Source organism: Palaemon carinicauda, chromosome 23, assembly GCF_036898095.1.
Source record: "Palaemon carinicauda isolate YSFRI2023 chromosome 23, ASM3689809v2, whole genome shotgun sequence".
In the NCBI taxonomy this organism is placed as follows: Eukaryota; Metazoa; Arthropoda; class Malacostraca; order Decapoda; family Palaemonidae; genus Palaemon; species Palaemon carinicauda.
In genome coordinates this window covers 10629682-10639681 of record NC_090747.1, presented here as the reverse complement: position 1 = coordinate 10639681, position 10000 = coordinate 10629682, and positions in this window count along the sequence as shown.

Below are 10000 nucleotides of genomic sequence, written 5' to 3'. Positions count from 1 at the left end.
CTCTGTTGTCTCCAGTACTGATGGGCAAACCAATTATTTTATAAGAAGTGAGTAATGTGTCACGGATTACTTCCCAAAACCATATGAACTGAGTACTATTTTAGTTACTGTCTTGCATCCAGCTTGTTTGTGCCGCTATTTTCTTATAGTACATGTTATTTGCATTACATACATCATATGCCTGTCTGTCTCTGTCACAATGCTCAGTCTGTCTGTTGTATTTATTGTGTTCATGAGTTTCTGTCCTTAAATGTCTCGTAGGCTTCTTCTCCAACACTATGAGCTCTGAGAAGGTCACTTTCTATACCAGGTGGTACCAGGGCACCCGTAGACAAGTAGACCAAATCCTTTTGACCTTTACTTATTTGATCTATCTAACTCTTCTCCAATAATCTTTCACGTCAGCTTCATCTTTTTTTTTTTTATTTCTAGGCATTTGTAAGTCTGAGTGACAGACCTCTGAGGAAGAATCATTACCTATCATTTGTCTTAGCTGCCTCAGATATGAACTCCTGTATTCTGGCGTAAGGTAGTATCTGCTGACGGCCTCTGGCTTAAGACTGAATCCTTTGGTACCCCCAGAGGTCTGTGTGTCCTTATTCACCGTTTCTTCAATGGTTTGATCCACTGAAATGTTTTCGAAGGGATTTTGGACCCAAGCTGAACTGAGAAACCACCTTGAATAAAATGTTCATAAACATCTGGATGGCCTTTGTCTAGTCGTGACATCTGCGCATAATAATATGGGAGATAATGTGCATAATTTAACCTGCCGTCTGCAAAGCACCAGGGGATCATATCTCAAATTGATGCCGGGTGCAATAGCCAATCTCCCTCCCTTGATGCTCGAACTAAACATAGCAGGATTTCAACCATGTCAATATACAACATCCAGAACTCTGAAAGAGTTCCATTTTCTTTTCGCAAGTAATCCAGGTAGACACTGATGGCCTTCAATATATGAATGCATGACTTGTTACCTAGTCCTTTTTTGAATTTATCTTTAGAAACGTCCTTGCTTAGGCTTTCAATTGCTTCTATGGCCTCTGCTAAACTCTCCCCGTCATCACTGTATTTATCTTTCAGCCATAGAAAAAAGCCCTTCCACGCAAGCCTCATGAACGCTTCATACAGCAATTTGTGGAGCCTGACTGCAGTGTTATATTTCCTGCCTTCCAGAACACCAGCTAGTAAAACATCAGCAATGACCCTTGCTTCGACACACAGGTCTCTGAGTCCTGCATCTTGAAATCTTTTTCTGATTATTGACAGGTGAGTACATATAGCGTGGAAGACACCCAGCCTGAGAATGATATCTTTGAACCTATCTTGGTGTTTCTAAGTGATTTCTGTTGTTTTAGTGTTGAGGGCCTGGTCAAACAACCATACAATTGAGTTGAGATTAAGGTAATTCTTGATGCCCATTGATTTGCTGAGTATTTCGTTGACTGTTGACAACTGTGTGGTAGGCGCATTAATGGTAGGAAGATAGCCAACAGTATCCTGCACCACTACAATACCATCGCGGATCAAAATATTGAAGCCAGTCCAGCTACTAACCATTTGATTGTCCGGGTAACACTGTCGGGTAAGTAGCCACACATAGTTTTTTTCCTTTGACTTTTCAAGGATTAGTTCATAATCTCGTTCTGTGGTTTGAATAAGAGGTGGACCAAAGCATTCTCCGGCATTGTAGATTGGTAGTTTTTTAAGATCCATGTCAATATTCGTTTTCTTTGTTCTTTCAAGACTGGGCATAGCTTTTATGGCCTGATGAGGAATGGTAGCTTTGTTTTTAACTGCTATGCAATTAACTCGATGAGATATGCCCCCACCACTGACTGTCTCTTCTAGTCGATCAATATTGTCCCAGGCTAATGTTGTGAAGACATTTTTATGTATGTTCCTTGGTAGTGCAACTTTCCACTCAGATAATACCAGCTTTTGCAAACACAGGGCTGTGTCAATTTCCTCAACCTGTGTGTATGAGATGCTGTGACCAAGCCGATTAAGTGTCCTTATCAATTCAACATTTCCTGTAAGCGGCTTTACGGCAAACGGTAAAATAATATGCTTTGCTGGTTTAGATTTGCCGCAAGTAACGGCATAAACTAAATATTGTGCGAATGAGTTGGTAAGGCGTTGGACCTTTTCAGAAGGGGTTTCATATTTCATCATGCCTGTAAGCAGGGTGTTATAAAAACTGTGCCATAGAATTAGGTATTCCTATATGATCCATTTCTGAAGTAGTATTTGACCATGTTTGAATGCCAATGATCTTGATGTCATCTCTGATCCCCAATGCAACCTTTTCCACATTATCAGCAGCAGCAGCTGTCTTCAAATTTTGTACTTCCTTCTTTATTTCATAATATGATTTTGCTAGTTCAATCATAGATAAATTATCGGGGTATAAAAGAATTTTTCCATTGGTATTTTGAAAGATGTGCACTATTTCTCCAAACTCACTCTCAATCTTCCGACGGATATGCTTCTTTGTTGAAGGTTTCACATCTACAACTCCTAGAGTATTCATTTCTTGGGCTAGTTTTTCGGTGAGGCTACTCAATGACACAACATCGGGATTGGCAAACAAATGACTTCAGATATAAGAAAAGAATTTACTGTATGATTCTTTCTCTGCAGCTTCATACTGTCTATCTTCTTCTGTCGTACCGCTATCTTCAATGTTTGTTGCAGCAGAATCAGGGTTCTCTTTATACAGTCGGTAGCAAGATCTATGGTACTATCCCTCTGCTGCTACCAGTTCTCTACTCGCAATTGCAAAGATTCTAAGATCGATTTCTCGCTTTGCAGATGATCTAATTTTGTCGTCCGACCTTAACTCTGTACATTGTGTGAGCGTCTCTCGTGTTTTCTGGCCTTTCAAATACCTGGTGCTCTTTTCAAAGAATATGCACGTTGCTTCATACACCCCAGATGAAAGTGACGGTTGTCTACTTGATTGTCTCTCCAACACAGGCTCCTCTGTCCCCTCCTCCCTAGCAATGATGCCATCTAGGAGTTTCTTCATAGTAAAAATACTTTGGCCTTTTCGATGGTATGTAACGGGTGGAATAACACGATCCTGCAAATCTTTAGCGATGTCTAAAATTGCACTATGTCTTCTGATCTCAGCCCTCTTATGAAGGGATTTCCAGGAATCAATGTTTTGTGGAGACACTAAATTTTTCTCATTAGCATCAGAACAGTGAATAATGCACGATTCCATGCGTGGCCATTTTGGCTTTGTTCCACTGCTTCCAGCAACAGGCTCCATTTTACTTCCATGAATCACTCAGCTTCATTGAAACCTGGAAGGAAAACACAAGTTTAGAGACATATGTTTATGGAAGTGAATATTTATTCTTTATTCTAAATATATCTCACACAGTCAAACTTATCTAGCTTAAATAGCCTTAACACATGTAAACTCAATAAGTTGTAATGATATCCAATAATAATCATGATACGGTACATAACTTCAGTTATGTAAAGGATTCCATCAGCATATATATGAGTTAGGAGTAAGTGACTTGAACTAACTGACTTCAATGGAAACTCTGGAAAGAATAAAGATTGCACGTTATGATAGGGAATCTTACCTTCTTAAAATGGTAGTTCTGTAATTCTCAGACGAGGGGAAACGCAGTTTAATGAGGAACTATAGTGCAAGCACAAATCGAAACATCATCTTCATCCAATCACCTTTATTACAACGTTTCGGACAATTTGTCCATCATCAGGTTCTGTAAAGTTAAAAACCTATATTGATAAAAACAATAAAAAACATTGGTAAAAGACATGAGAAAAATAAGATAATTTAAATGCAGAGTTATCTAGGCTTAGTTTTGGTTGAAGTTTTTCTATGTAAAATGTTTCCAATAATCTTAGCTCGGTCTCAAATCGAGCTTTACATATAATACTAAAATCAATATGATTAAAATTGGTGTTACACACTCCATGGCAATGATCTCTTATAGAGAAATGAGAAGGCTTACCCAGCGGTTGAAGGGTACTTGAACTAATGCCTCTATGTTAAAAGGTTCTGGTAGACAACAGTTTTGTCGAACTACCCACATATTCCGAACTACACTTCGGACACACAAATTTATAAACAACCATAGAACATATTTCGCTAGATAACGACTCCTTGGACTTGAGCAAATGGCCTATCTTAAAATTATTGAAAAATACCATTCTAACATTTATATTTTTGAAGTAGGTTTTTGTTATGTGCTTAATTTTCCTTTCTATTATAGTATTGATCTTGTTCGATATGTAAGGAAATCTAAAATATATAATGTCTTTTACTTCACAAATTTGGTTATCAACCTTGTTGATTTTGTTAAGAAAAATTTGTACTTTTCTGTAATATTAATTATCCTGTTAACCATTGTTGTTGAAGAATTCCTTTAAGAATGTAATTTCTTTATGAAAGTTAAAGTAATTTGAAGAAAGCTTATATGCTCTATTAATGAGAGTATTAATACTGTTCATTTTATATCTTAAATTACACTCACTTAAAAAATTTAAAACCAAGATCAGTAAAAGTGGGCTTCCTATAAACTTCTATATGTATTTTAAGGTCAGAAGTTTTCGTGACTAGTACGTCCAAAAATCGCATTTTACCTTCGTTTTCTTCTTCCATGGTGAACTTGATATTAGTGTGTTGAGAATTCAAATAATTGAAAAATTTGATTGCGTAATTTTTTTGCTTAAAAATAATAAATGTGTCATCCACATACCTTCTATACAACACAGGCCTAAAACTTAAACGACAATTTTCCAACCATTCGGTCTCGTGAAAACATCAGAAAATATTGGCCAAAGTTGCCGAAATAGGATTCCCCATAGCTAGTCCATCTTTTTGTATGTAATACTCTTTGTTAAAAATAAAAAATAAATCTTGAACAATAATGTTTAACATATCAATAAATTTAGATTTACTCAGGTTTCTAAAGTTGTTATTATCATTGTACATTTTATTTGCTACAATTTCAATAACTTCTTTTGTGGGGATATTTGTATATAAGCTTTCGATGTCAAAGCTTGCCATATAATAATCATTTTTTAGTCTAAAATTTTTTATAGTATCAAAAAATACATATGAATTTTCCAAGATATATCCATTCTTTGCCCATTCTTCTATATTAGGAATCATTAATTTTGATAAATTAAAATTTGGTGTATTGATTGACGATAGCACTGGTCTTAAAGGAATATTCTCTTTATGTATTTTTGGCAAACCTTATAAGATACCAGGATTGCGACCCGAAGCATACAAATGTTTATGCTCTTCATCTGTTATATGTTTACCTTCTTTAAGATAACTTAGTAGTCTGTTAACCTTGTCTTCTAGGAGAAGAGTATTTTTGAAAAGGTATTTTTTACTTTTTTCAAACTACAATGGATTGTTAAGAATATTCATCATTTTCTCTACATAATCACTTTGTTATTTTTATGTCATTTGATCAAACAATGGTACATGGATTTCTTTCTTGTATTCTTCTAATATATTACTGAATAGGTCTTGTATTTCTTTATAGACAGCTTCTTTATCAGAACAGTTGTCGTTGTTTAGTCTGTTTACTTTATATGCAAATATTTCCATACTTACTCTCATTTTGATATGATCGAGTTTTGGTTTGAGGCAATGGTCAAGCCCAAAGGATAAAAGGTATTTTTCTCTTTTTTTCAGAATCTTACCTACATCATCTTCTTCTAAGCATTGCGAAAAAAAATGAAAATTTTGAAAGGAATATCTTTAAAAATGTCTTCAACTGCTGCAAATCTGAAGTAAAACTCAACTTAAATACACCAGGCTTATCTTTCAACATTATCATGGGTTCACACACCAATTATTCACAGAAAACTCCCACTTTTATAACAAATTACAAAGGGTGTAAAAATTAAAAAAAAAAAAAATAATTAAAGAAATAATAGCGAAAACTTTGGGTGGCCTAAAAATATATTAAGCTACTCCATTGAAGAGGTTATCACATTTAAATGTACTTATAAGGACCCAATCAACAAATTGATACTAAAAAGGTTTTGCCACCAGAGGTGGTACCGATATCTTATCTGGCTCATGGGCTAATATGTTAGTGTGTCTAAATACTAACGCTACATAGACATTAAACTTTTATCATTTTGAGACAAAGCAAAATATAGTTATATATCAGAGTACAGTTAATTCCTTGAAAATCACTCAGCAAAGAAAAATCCTTTCGTAAACAGATACCTGATTATTGTTTTTAATTATATTTCCCATACACTTCTGGATGCCCAGCATCCTTTTACGTATTTATCTTTTCTGAGATGTTGAAATATTGATGGAATAAAAAAGCAACAGAAGTAAAAGAAAATATACATATATAAGAGAGAAAATATATATGTTACAGTGTTTAAAATATTCGATCTATTACAATAATTATTGAACCAAGAACAATTGTATCATATAGGTGAGAGAAAAAAATTAGATATACTTTTGTGAAGATAATTAGATCGGCATCAAATAAGCCAGGCAGATGTTATGACGAAAATGTAATTGCCTCAAGTAACAAGATTATTCTTTCCTCTTGTATTGCGGTAGCACTATGTCATTTTGCCCGCTTGGCAGTTAAGCAATTTTCAAAACCATTTTCATGTCTGCATACCATCAAACAAATGAGATTTTAGAAGTTAATCCATCTTTTCATGGATTAGAATCTCTCTCTCTCTCTCTCTCTCTCTCTCTCTCTCTCTCTCTCTCTCTCTAAGTGAAATGGAAGGGATACTAATGAAACTAACATGTAATTTAAAGAAAAGATGAGAATAATTGAAAATCTGTGCAATATTTTTCGTGGAAAGGAATGCTTGATGTCCGGCTAATCATCATTAACAGGTAATATGGCAAATATTGTATAATTTCCCAAAGTTGTCATAACTTTTGTTGTAAGATGTCAAACGCTTATCAAAATTTGTATTTGAAATTGAAATATAGTGGAGGAGTGAACATAAATATTAGATTCAGAGAGAGAGAGAGAGAGAGAGAGAGAGAGAGAGAGAGAGAGGGGGGGGGGGGGGGGGGAATATGTGTCCATATCATACTTTCAGAACTTTATTTTAACATAGATAGAATTTTCAGCTTTACTTATCGTGTTCATAGTTATAGATTTTACAACATCCATACCCGGACTACAGTAAATAAAATAATCATGGAAACGAAAGCGTAGTTGCATATAACAGATGGGAGAGTCAATATGACATAATTTTTTTTCCAGAGTATCGGTTAGATATCTGGTTTACGGGTGTGTGAAACAAAACCTCATGATTGAGGATGGTAAGAGCTCAAAACAGCTTAAAGTATTTCCTTGATAATATTTTCTCAACATATGGATTTTTTTTATTTTTTTTTAACTCAGACTTTAAAAGAGGAGTAACGAACACAAATCTTTCATCCATAATGAACTATCTAATATTTTTGCAGTATATCTATTACCCAAGAAAAAATTTTGTGGTATCCGTAAAAATATTTGACAGTTGATTAAAGAGACTTTTGAACCACCTCATAAATGTGCCTATCACAAGCACTGTAGAAAAAGGCCATATATCTAAAACTACTTCATCAAGTAAAACAAATTTGCAAAGAGGTAAACGAAGAATGAAAGAAAAAGAAATAATCATAATAACTTTAGAATTATTTTTCTTTTTCAGACACAAACACAAAACACCCTAGAACTAGTGTCCTGCATATATCTCATCTAAGATTTTTGCAGTTTGTTGTTAGTTGCTATTAAATATCTAGCGATAGATCGTTAGCTGTCCAAGCATCTTAGCGTGCGGGAAGAAGTTACAGAATTCAAAAGATTCTTGCTAGGGTCCTCCAATCATCAGTGAGGGAGCACTCCGAAAATATTGTAATAAAAAGAGAAATCTGAAAGAATTTTCCATTGTGTTTAGACTAAACTACCAGTCAGAAATTCGAATTGCAGGAAGTCAATAAATAAATCCTTGAAGACGATTTCACATAATAAAACTTCAAGCTTCCCACTTGATTTTCTCTAAACGTTTAGAAAATAAATTTTTAGTTAAATCCATATATGAAATTCATCCTATGTTGGTTTAGGAGTTTTGCAATATTCTTGTATATTTCAGTTAGTAGGATAATATAATCAGTGTAACTAAAACTCAATATTTGTTTATAAGAACTTATTTTTCACAAATACGACATTGTAAAACTTCATTTAATATATTTATATTTATTATCAACATTAGTTAATACCAAGAAATGATTTTTGCAGTCGATATTGTGTTGAGGTTTGATCCCCGAAACTAACTTCAAGAAAATAAAAATTCCTACAATTTCTCATTTATGTATATTTCCAGGAGAGACCCCCACTCGTAGATATGGCATAGAAGCATGGATCGAGATAATGATGTAGGGAAATACGATGAATAATCGGGGTATATGTTTTTCAGAATATATATATATATATATATATATATATCAACATATATGTATATATGTATATATGTATATATATATATATATATATATATACTGTATATATATATATATATATATATACATATATATATATATATATATATAAATATATATATACATATATATTTATATATATATATATATATATATATTATATGGTAAAACACAGAAGCATATTATTATTATTATTATTATTATTATTGTTGTTGTTGTCTGTTGTTGTTGTTCCTAAAATTATTATTATTATCATTATTATTATCATTATAATTATTATTATTATCATTATTATTATTATTATTATTATTATTATTATTACTACTACTATTATTAGTCACATTTTTTTTAACGGAAGGCAGTATATTTGTATTGATGGCCATGTGTCTGATACTGGACCTATATATTTTGGGGTACCACAGGGTTCGGTTTTAGGACCCCTTCTATTCAATGTTTTTATTAACGATATAGTAAATATAAAGATTGCGAAGAAGGTTCTATTTGCAGATGATGGGTTTTTTATATCAGAGAAAAATCACGTCAATTGTGTATTAGCAAAATAAATATACTGATTGCTGAACTAACAAATTGGCTCCAGAATAATAGACTAATTCCTAACGTTGAAAAAACTGACATTTATTTTAATGGAGCTAAGCTTGAGTGGATCTCCAGTGTCAGTACTTGGGCATCGTTATTGACAATAAGTTAAGTTTTGCTCTGCAATCAGCTGAAGTTTTTCAGGAATTTAAGTAAAATTCAAGGTGTTTTTTATCCACTTTCCTCACTTTTGCCTCAGTCTTCTCTTATGACCATGTATTACTCCTTGGTGTACCCTATAATAATACAAAATGTTATCATTTGGGGTGCTGTTCCTGAGATAAATCTGCATAATATTAAAACCTCTCTATATAAAATTCTAAGGGACATTCTAAAGGTTAAATACGACAAGAATAATGTACCTTTGATGAGAACTAGTGACATGTAAAAAAAAGTTAAATTTAATGAAATATGATGATGTATACACATATTTCCTTTTGAAGTTTATTCACGATGTTTTTTTATAGAAAGTCCGACATTTTCAGTGAGTATTATGCCCCACAGTTGCCTTTACACTCGTATGGTACTCGGAGCGTGAGGATCAATCTCCCGGCAGTTAGGGTAGAAACTCTTCGACCTATTTCTTTAGATGATTCCAATACAAACTTCATTGATTTGATGTTAATTTCTTTTTACTTGCTTACATTTCATTGTTGCTGTAAGTATCTACTTTGCTTTGCTAAACTAAACCCATAAGATTTTTCTCTTATTACTGTAGTGTATATATTCTTTCTGAGAATTGATTTTTATATCTCGTTATCAGGAGGAAAGAAAATCATTATATTTAAAGAATTCATCGGAATGAGGGATAATCATGAATATTCCTTAGTCTAATTATCACAAATAGTTTCGATATCGGATGTTGTACGTTTGTACAAGGTCATTTATATGCATGAATGGATGAGTTAATTTCTATTT